This window comes from Gymnoscopelus microlampas (assembly GCF_963454915.1).
Source record: "Gymnoscopelus microlampas genome assembly, chromosome: 15".
In the NCBI taxonomy this organism is placed as follows: Eukaryota; Metazoa; Chordata; class Actinopteri; order Myctophiformes; family Myctophidae; genus Gymnoscopelus; species Gymnoscopelus microlampas.
Window position 1 is genome coordinate 24,561,189 of NC_139952.1, and position 19,705 is coordinate 24,580,893.

A 19,705-nucleotide genomic window follows, 5' to 3' on the forward strand; every position below is an offset into this window, starting at 1 on the left:
TGCGGGTGACTGATGCTTCCATATATTACACAACCACGGATTGTTTCTCTAGTCATCACACACACACACACACACACACACACACACACACACACACACACACACACTTAAAGATTAAGAAAGTTATACTTAGCAGTGACAATTCTATGAATTCGGAAGTGTGCCTTGTGGCCACTTGGTTATTTTACATCCTCTATCTTAATAAACTCATACTTACGCCTGATTTAGGGTACAGTCACACATGCGCGACTGAACAGTCACATTCCGTTTACGTCCATTCTAAGTAAGTGAAGGGGTGGAGCCTCTGCATGCCGAGGCATTGAGGCGGCAAAACGTGTTTCAGTTCTAGGCGAGGGCACGTGACATGACAATGCTTCGCAGCTAGAAACGCCACCCCATCGCATAGAATCGCATAGAATGGACATGAAAGGTATGCGACTGTGACCGTATCCTTTGATGCGTCTGTATTCGTTGGCCAATCCCCTGCAATTGTGCATGTGTGACCGACCGTACCCTTAATGTACGGTCACTGAATGGGAGTAGCAAATGCATGTGAGACTTCGAACGCCATGTTGTCTTGCGGATTGTGGGCGGATTGTTCTTCTTTTCATTTTCATTTTCATTTTCATCAGCGAATTGCCTGCCAAGTGGGGTCAGCCACGCGCTTCTATCCTATTGGTTGATGCCCAGTTAAGTTCACCAATGTTGAACTCCATGCATTGAACGTTACCTGCCAACATGCTGACAATTCTGATGCGTATGTGTGGCCATGCCCATCCCTTATACATAATGAGTATGTACTGAGCCTAGAAGAGATAGTGCATGCACTGCCCAATCAAAGTACAGGTGCTGGACAAACGGCAGATCAACAGTGAAAAAGAACAAATTCCACGCACTGGTTCTCAGATCCACTTTTTCATCACTCGACCTTCTACAAGAATTTTAGGTGAAGGTCAAGTGATCGAAATGTTGTCAAGCAGCAATTAAAAAGTGATGCTGAGAACCAGTGTGTGGACTTTGTTCTTTTTCACTATGTACTCAGCCTACACTTGGAAAATCAGTCGTCCTGAAAATCGAGCAAAGTGCTTCGTTTATATAACCGGGCCTATACGCAGCACACACACACACACACACACACACACACACACACACACACACACACACACACACACACCGCTCATCTGTAGTCTAACAAGAGGAACCAACTAGAGTGGCTCCTTCAGATTCTATAAAGACACATCTCCACTCTCTAACTGAACGGTTGAAAAGCACCACCATACAGACGTAGCTCTCTCTAGCCCAGCCTGAAAAGACGGAGTGTCCCTGAAACATTCTGCATGTTCAACCCTGAGATCAAACCCTAAGTGTACAATACAAGACTACAACTACAGTACAGAAACAAAAACGCTCGCCTTTGACCATCCTGTCTGCGATTCACTACTGAGAAATCAATGATAAAATCATTACACCTCCCTCTCTCTCTCTCTCTCTCTCTCTCTCTCTCTCTCTCTCTCTCTCTCTCTCTCTCTCTCCCTTCCTCCCTCTGTCCATCCATCTGCTACGTTCTCTCTGTTGCTGAAGCCCTATCTCCTTAGTGGTTTTCAAAGTGGGACCTAGAGGGGGTTCCATGGCGTAACAACTGAATTAGTAGTAGTTTAATTTATTTCAGTTATTATTACAATACAGAAACATTTACTGTATGAATGACTATTCTTACAATATCCTCACTATGATTTTTTTCTCATTTACAATTGTGACGTTTATACTACTTAATTTAAACCAATGCTGAAGTTTGAAAAGGCCTGCCCTAGCTGAATGCAGTGGGCTGTGAAGCAGCTGTGTTGTACACAGATGAAGCTATGACTACACCCTCCTCACTCCTCCATTTACCTCCTGAACATCAATGGTTTTCAAACCCCCAAGGATCATTGAGGGGCTTCCAGGGGGTCCCCAGCTAAATTAGTTAATGTAGCGTCACAGTCAATGTAACCACAATAACCCTATTTTATACTTCAGCTATTAAGACATAGCCAATCTTGTAAAAATGTGAACGATTTTGAATACAAAAAGAGAACATTTTCTCTGTTTTCTAATACATCCTCCCGTTCCCCTCGTCTCTCCTCCTTAAACCATCATCATGTCTCTCCCTGGTCAACTCCTCATTCTATCTCACTTCCTCCTCCCCTCCATCTCCTCCTCTCGACGTGGCCCATATGGTGTTTGTCCGCGGTCTGCTGCTTTCAGATGTTGTGTTGACGTGTTAACTGTACTGTATTTCCTCCCTTTCCTCTTCCCGAGCCCTCATCTTTCATTCTTACCGTTGCTCGCGTTTATCCCCGCGGAACACTTCACTGCATCAACCAGGGCTCGTCAGCTCCACACACTGGTTACAGCATGAGCACCCACCACCTGAGAGAGAGAGAGAGAGAGAGAGAGACAGAAAGAGAACGATGGAGGTCAACATAGATTTCAACATCATACATTGTTGGGGGTCAGGAAGGCATTAGGTGTCAAGTTGCACAAAGTCAGCAAGGGCAAAGAAAGGCGCACATGTACGGCATAAATGAAGGGCAGGAGAATAACGAACAACCCCGCACATTACAGCCTACAGCCTCCTTTTATTTAATAGAATCAGAATTAACTTACAAGAAATACTTATATCTTATACAACTATATCAGTTAGTTATTATTTCTGAGATAATTCATGCCTATTAGAAACGATATACAAGATATATATAGAGGCTAATGTGGGCATTATGGGTAAATAAATGAATATTAATTATACATTTATTACGTACACATGAGGTAATATCGACAACGGCAGAAAATAATTAAAAGATAAAGGAAGGACATAATTCATTGTGTCCTGCTCACCACTGCCTGTAGACTGTGTTACTGACTGGTGTAACTATTAACACTCCCTCTGCTTCCCTTGCATCATCGCATTTTATCAAGAATGATTTTGTCGCTGTCAGGTGGAAACCTTGTATGTCCAAAAGCGTTACTTTTCAGGAAACAGAAAAAAAGAACCTCTGTTCCAATGGATCTGTTGTAGTTCTTATTTAGTCACAAGCTCTTGCTAATACTTTTCATTGGTTCAGTATTTTTAAAACCCACAGACCCTCTTTTGCTTTCACTTTCAAACATTTTCCAAAATAGCTGATCTACAAGCTCACAACGTGTCGCGGTGCATTGTGAGCTTGTGGATCGGCTACCTTTGCCTGACACTATCCTATGACGAAGTATAGGGCATTCATTTACGAAAAAACATAAAAAGTTGAAATATGGAGATACAAGGTTCCCGCGCGACGGCACCGATTTGCAGGCAGGAGGAGTGAGAGTGGCATTGGAACATACTGTAGTTGCCAAGGAAACCAAGCCTTTCGATTCACATGGCAACGCGCAGCGGTTGCTATGAGTCAATATTGTTCAGAGTTATCAATCAGATAGGATGGATGGATTAGATGCATGGTTAAATGGATGATACTTTAATACAGACACATAGGTAGGTAGTGTACATGTACTGTACTGTAGGTAGATCAGTAGTGCACAAACTGTGAGTTACAGGTCATGGTCTGCTGGGTTGCAGAATTGCATAGAGCAATATTAGAATGGCAATTTAATCATATGTAATGAACAAATACTTGTATTTAATTTGTTTATTATACTGTAAACACTGCACAGAGTAATTTCTGAACTGAATTTGCTGATAATAACCTATTGTTTCTCCGTACATGCATTTGTGTATCTGCATTTGACACAACAAGCTTTGGTGTGCCTTTAAAAACCTTACAGAAATATTTGTTTGCCTGATGAAGACCAATTTTATGGTCAAACCATGGTGCTTGTGTGTGGGTGTGTGCGTGCACTTGGCTGTTATCAGCTGTCGAACAATTAATTGTCCATTCATTATCATGAATAAACAAAACATGGATAACATTTTCTGGAAAGAAATATTGTACACCCCTGAGGTAGATGATGATGATGGAACTGACCAACAACCAGTCCACTGAGGCACTAGGGTGGCACAGGGGCAAAGTTCCTGCTCACCACACCTCCGCGGTGGCTAGGGCTTGACCGGGTGCTCCAACAAACACAATTGGCTGTGTTCGCTAGAGGGAAGCCGGGTGGGGAGAGGGCGAACTCTGTTGCTGCGCTAGCGACTAGAAACAATAGCGTTTCCTTACTGTCAGGCGAAAAGAAGTGGCTGGCAACTTCACATGTATCGGAGGGGATATGTGCTCATCTACACCGGTCCCTAACAAACCAACCATTAGGGGTCAGCAGCAGCAAGGCATTACTGTATAAGTAGTCTCGCGTAGCGAAATAACTACAGTATTCCACAATCTCCGGATGCTTTATAGAGTCTGGAACTACACCCCCCGAAAGCTGAGAAAAGAAGCTGTCAACTGTTTGTCATTTCTGTTCACAAAAATGTATTTTAAAATGTCTTTAAAATGTATTTTTGAACTCCCATTTCTGCTAAGCAGCAAGCTATGTATGCTTCGACTAATATGATTTACAGTAGGACAAATGTATCCGACTGCAAAGACGAAACAGAAGCAGGGAGGAGGCGGGACATCCGCTTTACCCTCGGATCGCGTTCAGATCTTCCGTGCTCCTGTATGACGGAAGCATTTGAAAGGTAACAGTCTGGCTTGCGAGACTGCTGTATAAGGGGAAGTGGGAATTGGCAGAACGACTAAATTAGGGGGAAAATGGGGAAAAGATAAAAATTCCATTGATACATTCCATTCCATCAGATGCACTCCCCAGAGTGCATCTGACAGCCAAGCCGTATAAATGTAACTATTGACTGTTCTGGTAGTCCAGGGAGTTGTAAACCATACCACACCCACTCCCCAGAATTACATGTCTGTACCCATGTCAAGGGAGCTTTGTTTTGACTATGGTTTACTCTGTGGATGATTCCACCGATGCATATCGATCTGCTCGTAGCGGAGACTAAAGGTCAGTCAGGACGCGGTGAGGTCACGAGAGGTCAATAGACGTGAATCAGGAAATACCCGAACTCCACAGAATGCTATCGTCAGGTGCATGTTTCTTTTCAACGAGGATGGAAGTGAAACTAAAATGATTAACATTTTACAGTTTTTAGTTCAGCCTGTGTAAGCATCTCTAGTAAACTATATTACTGTGCCTATATACCACAATCAATAATATTTTACCAGGCTCCAGGAATGCATTTTTGTAACATCAGCAGTGTCATTTTATGAGCCCTATTATGAATCCCTATCACCTGATACGTACGACGTAACTCAAACTTTAAAACTACTCTGTCATCTCTAGAGATTAGTAAATTGAGACAAGGAGAGACGGCCTCTAAACTTCAAATGTTTTGGTGTTAAAGGAAAGCTTCACAGATTTCCAACCTACTGTAACTCCAATTATTCAGATCAGATCAGAATATAGTGTGGCCCAAATATACCCTATGTCTTCTGTGTATTTTTCTGTGAAATTACATCAAGCGTGGTTGTTTCACCGTGAAATTATGCATTTGACATCATCTTTTCGCAGAGAAATACACAGAAGACATGGGGAATCTCCTCACGTCAGGACAATAGGATTTATGTTCAAAATTGGGTTCCCTTTAAGTGTTTGAGAGAGACATAGAGGTATAAAATGACATCATGTGAAAAATCTGTCTGATTGGAGTTGGAGTCCAAAGTACTCAGTTCATGTTAGTTCAGCCCGATGAACAACAAACATCCCTTTGAAGACCAAAGGACAATTATTCTTCCTCTCACTCGTTCTCCACCTCCCTGACTCCTTTCCCTACCTCCTCCTCTCTTGATGTGCGCCCCTCTCTCCACCCCTGCCTGCTCCTCTTCATTCTGTTCTCCCTCTTTTATTCTGTCATCCATTCACTCATCTTCTCCTGACTCATACCCTTCTGACCTTTTTCCTTTCCATCGTGTGTCTTTTCTTTCCTCTCGCTTTTCAATCCCTCTTTGTTCTCATATTACTCTCTCACTCTCTCCCTCTGAGGCAGTGCCACAGCTATTGTTGCACCACCAGCTTGTATTTTAGTTAAGAGAAGAAGGAGGAGAAGAGTGCAAGGGGAAGGAAGGTACACAGTAAAATGTGGTGTGTTTTTTTTAACTGTGAGGGGTCCATTTCTACACTTTCAGGGTTAAATTAACATTACAGTTTTCACTGTCTATACTGTAGCAGATGAGAGGAAGGGATGGGGGAGTAGAGAGGAGAGGATAAACTGGGTGGAGAGGAGAGGAGATGTGCATTGACAAAGAGTCATGTTCAGCAGTAAATGGGAGGTGGCAGCGTCAGAGCCAGCTAGACCGTCCCTAAAGATTGACCGCTGATGGAATGTTACAGCTGATCAGCCCTCGGCACGCACACGCACACACAAAGAAGACACAAGCAAAAATTATATACACACACACACACACACACACACACACACACACACACACACACACACACAAACACATGGATGCGGGGTCTTCCATGTCTGGTCTGTTGAATGTAAACGGTCGCAGCATGGTATACCGACCCTCAGTGAGGTGAGGATGGAGGGTGAATAAAAGGGTAGAGCGGCTGAACGAGAGAGAAAGGGACGAAGTAGCGGAAAGCAAGAGGGGGAGGAGGAGGGTTATGATTCTCTGGCATCACCCCTCCCCCCATCTCCTAGCCCTCTCTTACACACACACACACACACACACACACACACACACACACACACACACACACACACACACACACACACACACACACACACACACACACACGCCTACATGCATGCACATACGCGCACAGAACAGGCATCCTGAGTCCAGACTAGAGCATGGTGCCTCATGAAACCATGATTGCAAATGAGCATTGTGATTCTCCACTGCAAGGCTGACAAAGAAGAGAGAGGCAGAGGAGAGGAAAAGGGATGGGACAAGAAGGCAGAGAGAGCATCGATATCTAAGCGTTGTTTAGATCCATTGTCTGATACAGTAGATTGAAAATGTACTAAAGCATGATCTACTTTTTAAAGTAAATAAAATAATTGGGGTCAAGGAAGAGACATATCATGGCTCGTTTACTTGAGAGGAGATGAAAATCAAAGGGTTGATGTCATGACTCTCTTCTTCAGAGAATGTGTAAATTAAAGGACTTGCATATTTTGTATCATTAAATAATGATTAATTTGCATTCTATGGTGTGCGTGTGTGTACATATATCTATGTACTGTATATATGTTATAGATGCCCAAAATAAAAGAAGTATAGCTCTGCTTTTAATCCTTCACCAAGATTGATATATAGCTTATTTAATGTATCCATTAATATTTTAATACCATAGTTTTGCTCCAGGGCCTTTCAAAGCCTGCAATAACACTTGGACTTCCGTACAAAAAGAAAAGAAATGGTAGCGTTCAGTATCACTTTAGCTCTTTCCTGCTGCTGTTGTTGTATGTGTGATTAAACCTCTGAAGATGTGTACATGCATTGCAGTGCTAGATGTAATAGCTGCTAGCAAGAGGAACTGCTTGTGTGTGTGCGTGCATTTGTCTGTTAACTCAGCATAATTAGGTAATAGCATCACAATCATTTTAACCACTTTAACCATATTTTATACTTTGGCTATTCAAAAAATAGCAGATATACTGTACAAGCTCACGCAAGCTTGCACATCTGCAATTTTTGAAAAAAACGAAAAATCTCAAATCTGATCTAAAGATATATTTTGAATTTTTAACACAAATCTTCTCTTCTGAGGGTCCCTGGCTCACAAAACATTTTCAGATGGTGGTCCGCGGCCAAATACTTCATCAATTTGGGGTACTTTGACTTGAACACGTTTGAGAACCACTGCTCTACATGCTGTAGCATTGCCCCTCCCTCTCTGTCTCCATAACCCCCTGTGAAATGATACACGTCTGCATGGACAGACTGTCTTTGTCTGAAGGACTGTTACTGTACATACAGTACTGATCTATGTGGTTCAGGGAAAACATGTATTCTGTGACAGGGTAAGAACCTCGTGGTTCGATATATGATGAATCATTGACGATTCTTGGGCCATGATTCGATAAGATTGTGATTCTTCGATATGTTGGGATTCTGTGATTCTTTGATATAACATTTTCACTTGTGTTATCTTCCATTAAAAAAGTATTCAGAAACACTTGCCATAATATAAGATAAAATAAACTTGAATTGATAAATGTATAATTATATTTAATAATCATTACAAATCGATTATTGGCGTCAACAATTTGATACAGATAATGACAAAAAAAAATGTTATGCTGAATCGAACCCCCCTACCACTATTCTGTGTGTGTGTGTGTGTGTGTGTGTGTGTGTGTGTGTGTGTGTGTGTGTGTGTGTGTGTGTGTGTGTGTGTGTGTGTGTGTGTGTGTGTGTGTGTGTGTGTGTGTGTGTGTGTGTGTGTGTGTGTGTGTGTGTGTGTGTGTGTGTGTGCTTGAGATAGAGTAAATCACAGAGGGACTACCATAAAACCAGATAACATTATCAACTGCATTCCCTGGGGTCCCACTGTCTTGCAATGGTGCTTTTGTCTTCAGATTTTCAATCTTTCATTTCTGTCTGTCTGTCAACCTGCTGCCTATCTGTCTGTTAGCCTTTCGGTCTGTCTGTCGGTCTGTCTGTCTGTCCCTGTCACTCCATTCATCAGTGTTACTTTATTCCTCCTAACACATACACATTCACAGAATATTTCACTAGGCAATGATACTAAATGTCTCACTTCAAGCCCCCCTCCCTCTCTATCCCTCCCTATCTCTTCAGCTCTTGACCATGGAGAATGAATGAATGGCCCCTAACCTCTGTGTGACCTAGAATCTATATTCAGATCCGTGTGTGGAGGTCATCCATTCTCCACAGACTGGGAGAAGGAGGACCCGTGTCCTTGACGGAGATGATGCTTCATCATGCTACTGCTGCTGCTGCTGCAGTGTGTCTCTCCCATGGCAAGAAAATATACACTTCCTCTCCATCCCAGTGGGAGGATGAGTAGATGAGGCTAGTGATGCTCTGAGGTATGAAAAATAGCTCTGTGTGAGCGGAGGTTTGGCTCAAGCTGAGAGAGAAAATAAATGATGGATTTGGTGAGAATGAGATGAAAAAAGCTGAGTGTTTGTTAACAGTCCCATGGTGTAGATCAATGTGAATTTTCGCTTTTCTCTATTTCTTTTTTGGAGGTGCCCATGGTTGGTTGTTTTGTCGGTCCCCTGGTTACCTGTGTGTGTGTGTGTGTGTGTGTGTGTGTGTGTGTGTGTGTGTGTGTGTGTGTGTGTGTGTGTGTCTGTGTCTGTGTGTGTGTGTGTGTGTGTGTGTGTGTGTGTGTGTGTGTGTTTGTGTGTGTGTGTGCTCGCGTATGTGGGTCGGTGGGATGGGTGCAAACAGGCAGGCATGTTTGTAAACCAGCCAGTTTGATTGATCAAACACTAGAAAGCCTACTGTGAGCCCATAGCAGAACTGGAACTTGAACAGACACAGAGTGATACTGGGCTGTTCCGCACCAAATACTGTCCCATCAGTTGTGTCACGCTAAATTCGGTCCCTCAGTTACACACTGCATTCAAGTCAGAAAAACACTGTATACCTGTAGCAATTATTGAAAGTGACATTTAGAAGATTTAAAACCGAATAATCTAGAAGGAAGTTTTTTTTTTAATAGTTTTTTCTTATACATCAACAAATGTCACAGAGTTGTTTTATAATCGACTAAATCGATTAGTCTGATTACTCACTTAACCGTGTATTATACAAGTTGTGAGCTCATAGATATGCTATTTTCTCTATTTATTTGAAATAATCGTTCATTAGTCGTGATCGAGGCAAAGGTTTGAAATAATGGTGATATTGATTTGAAGTCATATCGCCCAGCCCTATACCTGCAGGTATCTTGCCTGTTCTAAATGATTCTTTTCATGCATCTCTCCTGGCTAATTAATGTAACAGGGGCATCAATTGAGATATTCGTGCTAAAAAGACAATTTACCTCTTTATATTATATCTATCTCTCTCTCTCTCTCTACCTATCTCTCTATCTCGCTTTCTCTTTTAAGACACTGAATTGGTGGTATTGATTTTAAATGAAGCCAGAGGGCGGGCAGTTCAGCTAACTATCGATGTTAGCGGCCAGCGATTGATCTGATTGATAGCCAGTGTACCATGATATCTGTAGGAAGTCTTCAGAGACTGTATCAAACATAATCTCATAATAACAGGGAGATATTTACCCTTGTCTCCATCAAAATCAGAGAGAGAGAAAGAAAGAGCTAAGAAGCAAAGTCTGCCACAACTGCTCATAGAAGCAGGAAGTGATTGTCTCCAGCCTGTCGCTTTGTCTTAGTGGATAAAGTATCACTCATCTCGACTCACAGAGCAGGAATGTTAACTGAGTGTAATTGGACTTTCAGTCGTTTCTAAGTGCAACCAAGCAACCATGAAGTGATATGATGGAGGATGAATGGGGGGGGGGATCTGATCTCAGTGTCCATGTCTCACAGAAATGTATTAATTTAAATGTTGTACAGTAGACTTCAGTATCCTAACCAAGTGAAATGATAGCCGTCGTACAATTTGCTGCGGGATTTTATATGATTTATTTAATACATTTATTTGGAGAACCGAGATGACTGGAGACTCCGATGGAGGGCTCGTCTGAGGACGACGTAGAGAGATTTTGCACTACACAAAATCCACAGCATTCATTTCACTAAAAGTGTCAAAAAATACCCTTATAAGTAATTCATGTTTGCAATCTCAGAGTTCAACTAACCTCGTTCCCAGTCTTTCTCATAGGAGAAAGCCTTGAACAAAGTCTGTGTTTCCAGTGTCAAAGTAATAACATCCATCTGGCATGCGCTAATAGTCTTATTGGTCTGTCAAGTGCTAACCTCTGGTCCCTTGTATGTGTGATCAAACCTCTTAAGATGTGTACATGCTTTGCAGTGCTGGATGTAATAGCTGATAGCAAGAGGAACTGCTTGTGTGTGTGCATGCACGGTTAGCGTAATTAGTTAATGGCATCACAATCATTTTAACCACTTTAACCATATCTTATACTTTGGCTATTCAAAAATAGCAGATATACGCGAGCTTGAACATCTGCAATTTTTTTTACATTTTGACAAATCTAACCTAAAACATTTTTTTTTTTAACACAATCTTCTCTTCATGGGGTCCCTGGCACAAAACCTTTTCGGATGGGGTTCTGTGGCCAAATACATATCAATTTGGGGGTCCCTTGACATGAAGAATATTGACAACTTTAAACTACTAATCAGTAGTACAAACATGGCGACTGTAGCAAGTAACGTTGAGCCAACAAAAGCTGTTGTTATGTGTCGTGTTTGTTTATATTGTGCAGTGCACATACCTCCGGCTATGTATTAATACATTTCTTTTCCGATTTGGCTGAGAGATATAAATTGTTACTAGTCGATCACAGTTTAGCCACGTACCCCAGCGAGTGAGCTGCTCGCTCATTCAGTGTTGTTTCAAATGAGAGCTTTCCCAGACCTCCATGCTGAGTGGAGTGAGATTGGACGGCTGGCCACGCGAGACTAGTCTAGACTTGCCGCTGATCTCCATATTACAACGTCCCCTTTTTGGTTGACCTTTCTTAAAGTAGTTCTGCTTATCCCAGAAAATCTGAGATCTTGATCAAGCCTAGGTTTGAAATAACAGGATTTTGGGTTCCCTACTTCATGTAGCCATATGTATTGTTCCTGCATGTATTTCCCCCTCCTCTGTAACAACAAATCTCCAAACTGTACATTGTTCTTGTTCAGTGTCGTCCTGTTAGCTTGGATAGAATAAGTGTGGCATGCCGGTAGGTAACTGACTGGAGAGTTGATCACATAATTTGCAATGCCCTTAGTTAAATTCCAACCTGCGACCCTCAGCTGCCTGTCTCTCTAGCCTAAAGTCTAGTCTAAATGAACAAAATGGTCTAAAATCACCCAAAAAAGAACATTGTTAAATGCAGACACTGGGTCTCTACCACCTGCTACCGGGTCTATACCACCTGCTACCTCCTGTGGTGCCACCCTGTGCCCCTATAATGGGATCAGCTCAGTTCCAAGGGAATAATCTCTGATTCCCTAACATGACTGGATTAAACCACAGGATTACTGTAGGTAGAGAGGATCAGATATGATGACGCTCCCAAAACCTTCACCATTGCCTGACCCCAATACTGGTTCTTCTCCTCATCTTTGATTTTTGACCTTCAGTGAATATAATGTTAGTAAAACATTAATACAAAAACTGTGTCAGTGAAAACAAACAAACAAACAAACAAACAAACAATGAGAATAAAGAGCTCCTGCAGTGACAGATGTTGTTGGAGTGACAGATTAGGTCAGTCAATAGGATTAACTGTGTTTAGATATAGGGTATAATAGGGATAGGGATAATGTAGGGATAATGTTTTCCCAAGAATTTTCAAAATATAGAGGGACGCATTGGGGAACGTATTACGGATAATATACTGTTTTAATAGGGCATTTGTTCTAAAAGTACATTGGTTCTAAAAGAGGTTGTGGGGTATCCCCAGCTGATGATTGATACTTAGGAACCAAATTGACCCTTGCAGGTCTGTAACAGAGAGAGTGGATAAATGGAACCAACCGGACCCTTTACAGGTCCATTTGGTTTCATTTGTACAATCTCTCACTCAGAGTTGAATTAACGCTGAGGAGTTTACATCAAATGGGGTTCAGTGGCTCGCTGGGGGTCCTTTATGTGAATAAAGGTTGAGAATCACTGTTATTGCCCATTCACTGTTCTCTGGCCTCCACTCAAGCATAGTGACACATTATCCAAAGTCATTTGGGGGAGTTTCTCCTACTTACGATGACACACCCAGTGTCGCTCTGATGCAGCTCTTAGTATATTTCATCCATTCTGAACGGATGAATCACTACTACACCCTCTGCCTGAATGCTTTGACAAACAGCTTGTTTTTTTAAGGGTGAAGAATAGCACCTTGCAGACAGTGATTACAGAGCACATTACACAGCACTCCTGTGTTTTATTATCAGCTGGGGTTACCCCCCCCCCCCACACACACACACACACACACACACACACACACACACACACACACACGGTCAGGGCTGGAGGAGATCATTACACATCATGATTGGATGTGGTGAGGTGACATCGCTTCCATGGTGACAGAAAAAGGTGATGGGATATGTCATGTGGAAACGAGAGATTCTAGATGGAGAAGCCTGTATAGCTACCTGGGCTTTATACACGCAAGTCCATATGTTGTCCATCTTTTATTTGTTGCTTTTGTGCTCTGTGAAATGGAAGCAGTAATTTGACGCAAAATGTTCATAGCACACAAACAAACGCGAACAAAGCAAAGGCATTATATATTAAAAAAACTAGTTCTGGTACTGTTGCCTGCTGGCCTCGACGCTCACATAAAATTCATTTTGGTGACCTAGCACTTGTTGTGCGTTGCCAAGGGTAATATAACATGAATGCAGCCATTTCACCTTTCCAAAATTGCATATTGGGGCTGTTTTTGTCATCTGTTGGGAGAATCCAATTTGTCTGCATTCATTTATTTACTGAAAGTATGACTTTGAGACACGTTTCACCATGCAGTGAGATTTTGGGTGGTAGTACAGTTACAACAGCCCTCTGGGAATCAGAAGGTCCCCGATTCCATCCTCAGCTCCTTCAGGCTTCATGTCGATTTTTCCCTGAGTAGGACACTTAACCTCTATAAGTGCTCCCGCGTGCGCAGCACAATGCTGGGACACATACGGGAAAATTATTTCCCCTCGTGGATCAGTAAATAGAATAGAGCTACTTTTGGTTCCTTGCTTGTGGAAGGGCACATAAGCAATATTTGGATTCATAACATGCCCAAGTAGCTATGCAATACAAGGTTTCACCAAAGTTCAACGTTACTTTAAAGCTTACTATAGACCCCTTAACAGACAACGTCACGCTGATAAGAACCAGTATGCACAGGCCGGCACCAAATGAAACCCATTCTGTCTCGCTAGGACGTGCCTCACTAGCCAACACACAAGAGGAGGTTGAATGAACTGAAACCAGCGCACCCCGAAATGTGTTGGGAATTGATTGCATGAAACAATCACCTGAGTGTCCAGTCTCAATGTTGGTAAACAAATAATTGGTCTATTACAGTAATACACTTCCAGCATTATCCACAATTCACCCTCCTTTACTGTCCTTCAGTCCCTCCCTTTAACCCCCACAATCCTTTCCTTCCCTCCCTACCCCTGGCCTTTACTTCTTTGCATACATTCAATCACCCTCAACCCATAAAATAGCCACACCCCCAGCCACCAATTTCCTGACCTATATATTTACCCAATACAATTTGGAACAAAAGGTTGTGTGCCTCTACTAACACACGATATGCATTGTGATGTGAAATGCACAGCAGCTAGCTGTGAAATTAACAGCAATGAAGTGAATTGCCTGAGAGGCCGTCTGGGACTCAGAAGGTCCCCAGTTCCCCCGCCCTCCGTCCCCCCCTCCGTCCACCCAGTATGTGTCGAAGTGTCCCTGAGCAAGACGCTTAACCCCTAACTGCTCCCCGGGCGCTGTGTTACTAGAGCCCACTGCTCCTAATGAGGGTGGATAAATGCAGAGGACAAATTTCACGTATGTGCAAATGTACACTGACAAAAATACCCCAAATGAGCGGGAACTCAATTATTATTATAAATTATAAGCAAGTGGAGCAAGTGAGAGAAGGTGGAGGAAATGTCAAGGCAAATGAAAGAGCATGAAGAGAGCAACACTGTCTTCCCCTATGCTAGCTTCCGCCTCGTCAAATCTGATAATCCTGACACATGCTAATGCTACTTGGCTACTAACCACTTAAACCCTATATACCTCGTTGACCGGGGTCCCCCAGGGGTCTGTAGTTGCCCCCCCCCCACACCAAATCTTTTAGTCGCTCACAATGTGTCGTACTGCAACACAATGTAAGCTTGTACAGCAGACTATTTTCGCCAAATGTTCACCAATTTTCGCCAAATGTTCACTTATTATAACATGACCAGAATAGGGAGATTACGGTTCAAGTCGCTAAGATACTGTACCCTCGTTAGTACAGAATAATGTGAGTAATGTGCGAGAGACATACAGTGTGCTTGCTAATCCTGCTAAAAACAATGGGAGAGATTCTTATTGGTATTACTTTTGTGGCATTATAAGAGACCACTACTTGCCACTACTTAAAAGAAAGAAAGAAAAAATGTAGGGTGTGTCAGCTAGACCGTAATGCTCCTTGTTACGACTCCTCTCTCTACCTGTCTCTACACTGTCCTATCTGAAATAAAGCACCTCCTAAAAAAAACATTTTGTTGGCAAGCATTTGATTGGCCGGGGGGAGACGGAAGTGTCTAGAAAATGCTGAGGCTACAAAGTCCAAGGAGAAGCAGAGGAAAGAAGAGAGATGTTAGATGAACTAATGAGAGGATGGACTTAACGAAGGAGAAAGATTAATGAACAGAGACAGAGAGAGAGAGAGTGAAAAAGGAGAGCTGTCGAGAGAGAGCGAGAGGGACAGTAAGATTGTGTGAGAGACAGAGGAGAGTGATGGTGGAGGAGAGTGAAGTGAAAGATGCACACGAACATGTTTCTATGGGTGCTCGGGAAAGATTTGGGGGTGGGGAGGGGAGGGTGGGTGAGAGAGAATCTTGCATCATCACTGTGAGCCAATGAAAAGCCTCGGTTAAAATGTTCAAAGGGAGTGTCCTAGCAACAGCGGGAGTAAATACCATATAGCGGCCATCGTTCCATTTCAGACAGGAAAACACACACATATTTACACACTCGTATTGACATACGGCGAACACACACATTAGCTGTTTCAGTGTGAATTACTATTCATTCATTCATACAAAGTGGGGCATGATCTACATATTTATACATGTGTTAATGCCATGTAGCCTTGTGGAGGGAGTTGTGCCCATGACCAAATATATACAACCCGTGTTACTGTCTATTAGGCTGTGCCAATGCCTATTACAACCATTATGCATAGTGTACACAGGTCATGTAAGACGAGGGTTATTTAATTAATTGAAAGGAAAATAGAAACTCTACCAGCACTGTTGTGATGCAAAGCATTGTGAGCTTGTAGATCTGCTAATTTCACTATTTTTGAAAGAGGCCTTGAGTAGTTAAAATCAAAGTATTATTCACAGTTTGTGTGATTTATAATGTGGCAGGTTTTCATGTAGGACACGCACAATGAAAGGATCCGTGCACAGCGTGCACGTGTGTTGTTATGATCCATCGTAAAGTCAGCATGGCAGTAAAATCATCAATTTAATCCACTCATGTGGATTAGACCCGGACTCTGAAGATTACAGCATATGTCTTTCCAGAATGCCTGTCCCTGTCTCTCCCTCCACCTAATTATCTGTTTATATACTGTATCACCTTCTCTGCTGTTCCTCTTTCTCTCTCTCTCTCTCATCCCTTAACCTCTCTCTCACACAAAGAAATGCTCAGACCTGCAGAGTCACATGGTAGCACGCTAGCTTCACCCATGGTGCGGTTCTGCTCCGTGCTAAAAATGGACACCCACTTATACAGCACCTCTCCGTCTGTTCCTCTCTCTGTGTGGAACAGCACGGGTCTCGTAACGTTTTGAAAACCAAACGCTTCCTGAAAACCTCATTCATTCACCCTGCCATTCATTTTTTTTCTCTCGCTCTCTCTCTCTCCCTCTCCCCCTCTCTCTCGCTCTCTCTCTCTCTCTCTCTCTCTCTCTCTCTCTCTCTCCCTCCCTCCCTCCATCACCTCTCTAGCCGCATGCACCCACCCCTCCTGCTCAGCCGTGCAATGTGGGGCTATTGTTTTTAGCTGGGTGTTTGCAGAGAGTGCTTGCACAAGTGCACGCGGAAATGCACACCCCCGCGTACACATACGCCCCCACACCTCCCACATCTTCTCTTATGCCCCATGATGAGTGCCTGGCATATTGACATTAACCGTAGGTGATATAATGGATGTGATAATGGACCTGAATTGCACAGGCACATGCTTGACATGCAGTGTACACACACACACACACACACACACACACACACACACACACACACACACACACACACATACATACACATTCACATACACACGTAACAGCACGACACACAACACACCCAATCATAAACACATTCATGTGATATATGGTGCATGTGGGCCGATGGTTCTAGGTCACATATGCACTGTGACCACTCTATTATCACACACACACACACACACACACACACACACACACACACACACACACACACACACACACACACACACACACACACACACACACACACACACACACACACACACACACACACACACACACGATGTGTTGTCATGCATGTTTATTGCCTCATGGGCTCACACTCACACACAGACACGTTTATGTACACTAGAGCTGTTTGGAAGAATGGCTCCCATAGACTTACTGCTCAAACATGCTAGGTGTGTGTGTGTGTGTGTGTGTGTGTGTGTGTGTGTGTGTGTGTGTGTGTGTGTGTGTGTGTGCGTGTGCGTGCTCGCGCCGCTATGCACTGCAGAGAAAGAGGGCAAGTCGTAGGAAGCTGATGTATTCTGGCTAAATCAGCACTGACCCTTACCCCAGCAACATGACCCACTATGCAGCCCCCCATACACACACAACAGCACCAGTCCACAGTCAAACACCCCATCTCTGTCCCATCCTCAACTACCAGCCATCAGTCCTCTTCTAGCATCTAACTGCATCCGTATCCTCCTCACTCAGCAGCGGTCTCTGTATCCCCCCTCCCTCCCTCCCATTCAAGCCTCTCTCCTCCAAAACCTCCGTGCCCCTGGCCAAGCCCACTCTAGCTCGGCGTAGACCCCGGTATTGGTCTGGGGTGGGACGGGAGGTGGTAGCCAGGTTAAGAACCCCCCCACATTCCGCCTCCCGGGCCAGCGTGAGAGAGCGGGTGGAGGATGATGAATACAGAGAGAGAGGGAGTGATGGTTCTGCTTACCGGCTGGGTGTGCGAGAGGGATGATTCCACCGATGTACTGCTGCTCTTCCTTCTCTCTGGACTGGAGGTGGCGGGGAGACAGATGGAAGGAGAGAACAAAGAATGGGACAAAAGGAGGGAAAGAAACAAAAATGCCGAAACCCAGAGCCGATGCCGCTTGCAATGAAACGGAGCGATGAAAGCGTGGATGAAGAGAGAGAGAGGGGAGGGGGTGAAAAGTGTGCCAGTGTTGTTTTGCTGCCTTGGAGAGGAGAGGATCCTTTATCCTTGTGAGCCAGAGGGCTGTGGATTCACCTAAACACTGAGCACACGCACTGCCTCACGCTGCCACACAGCCCTCCCTCTCTCGCTCTCTTTGCACTCTCTCTCTCTCTCTCTCTCTCTCTCACTCTGCACTCAAGACAGCAGGCCTGGCCCAGCAGCTGTTCATCTATGGGAAATGGAACGCTGTGTGCCCCCTCCCTCTGTCTCCTCTCTTTCTCTCTCCTCCCCCTCTCCCTCTGTGTCACAAAGACCCCACCACACACACACACACACACACACACACACACACACACAGCATGTCCTTGCAATACGACCCCCCCCCTGCACTAACATTTACTAGCCTGATGACTGGTAGGACCTGTGTGTGTGTGTGTGTGTGTGTGTGTGTGTGTGTGTGTGTGTGTGTGTGTGTGTGTGTGTGTGTGTGTGTGTGTGTGTGTGTGTGTGTGTGTGTGTGTGTGTGTGTGTGTGTGTGTGTGTGTGTGTGTGTGTGTGTGTGCGTGTACAGTTGTATTGTACTTGACATTGTTTCTGTGAGAGTGACTCTTTCTGTCTATGCAAAATTCAATGAACGCTGAGGACTCTACTGTGTGAAAATGAGCCATGGTGAATATATAAGGCTGTGCGTTTGAGTGTATTTTTGTCAAAGTGTGTGGGTGAGGCAGCCTGCACGTTGTTGCGCCTCTGTGCTGAAGAGAGGAAATGGAAATTCTCACTTTGCAGATAAGAAACGAAAAAGAGAAAGAAAAAAACAATGACTTGCGACTTTATTTGTAGGTGAGAGCTCAGTCAAAGTTCATTCAAATTAAGACATGTACAGACTGTAGTCCTGTACACAAGAACATATGGGTTCACACTGACCGCCTGTTCTTTACTGTACTTATTTTAGATGTGTGTGTGTGTGTGTGTGTGTGTGTGTGTGTGTGTGTGTGTGTGTGTGTGTGTGTGGGTGTGTGTGTGTGTGTGTGTGTGTGTGTGTGTGTGTGTGTGTGTGTGTGTGTGTGTGTGTGTGTGTGTGTGTGTGTGTGTGTGTGTGTGTGTGTGTGTGTGTGTGTGTGTGTGTGTGTGTGTATGCAAATACTTTGTGTACTGGGCTAGTGAAACTCCCGGTTGGGCCCCTTACTTGAGGGTCGTGCCCCTGACGACTGGGCCCGGCCGGCCGGGTTAAATGAGCCATGCCTAAATCCCATTCTGTGTGTGTGTGTGTGTGTGTGTGTGTGTGTGTGTGTGTGTGTGTGTGTGTGTGTGTGTGTGTGTGTGTGTGTGTGTGTGTGAGTGTGTAGGGAGTAGGGTGGGAACAGAATTGTCTATTGTCTGGGACCCCGGTAGCCAGCTTGACCGGCTGCCTGTGAGCCCACCCAGAGGCAGACATAGGGGAGAAGACTTTGGAGTTTGGACAGCTAA

The 19,705-nt window shown here is 43.9% G+C and overlaps 1 protein-coding gene across 1 annotated transcript in view; it reads right to left on the reverse strand.

The window, feature by feature from the left end:
• The window catches only part of fam49al (family with sequence similarity 49 member A, like), a 40,622-nt gene extending 22,270 nt beyond the window's left edge, over positions 1-18,352 (reverse strand). The window contains exons 1-2 of the mRNA XM_084080948.1: positions 18,038-18,352; positions 2,319-2,409 (exon numbers count right to left, since the gene is read on the reverse strand). The gene's annotated coding sequence lies outside the window, so the exon portion shown is untranslated. The remainder of the gene's footprint in view (positions 1-2,318; positions 2,410-18,037) is intronic.
• Positions 18,353-19,705: the final 1,353 nt, after the last annotated feature.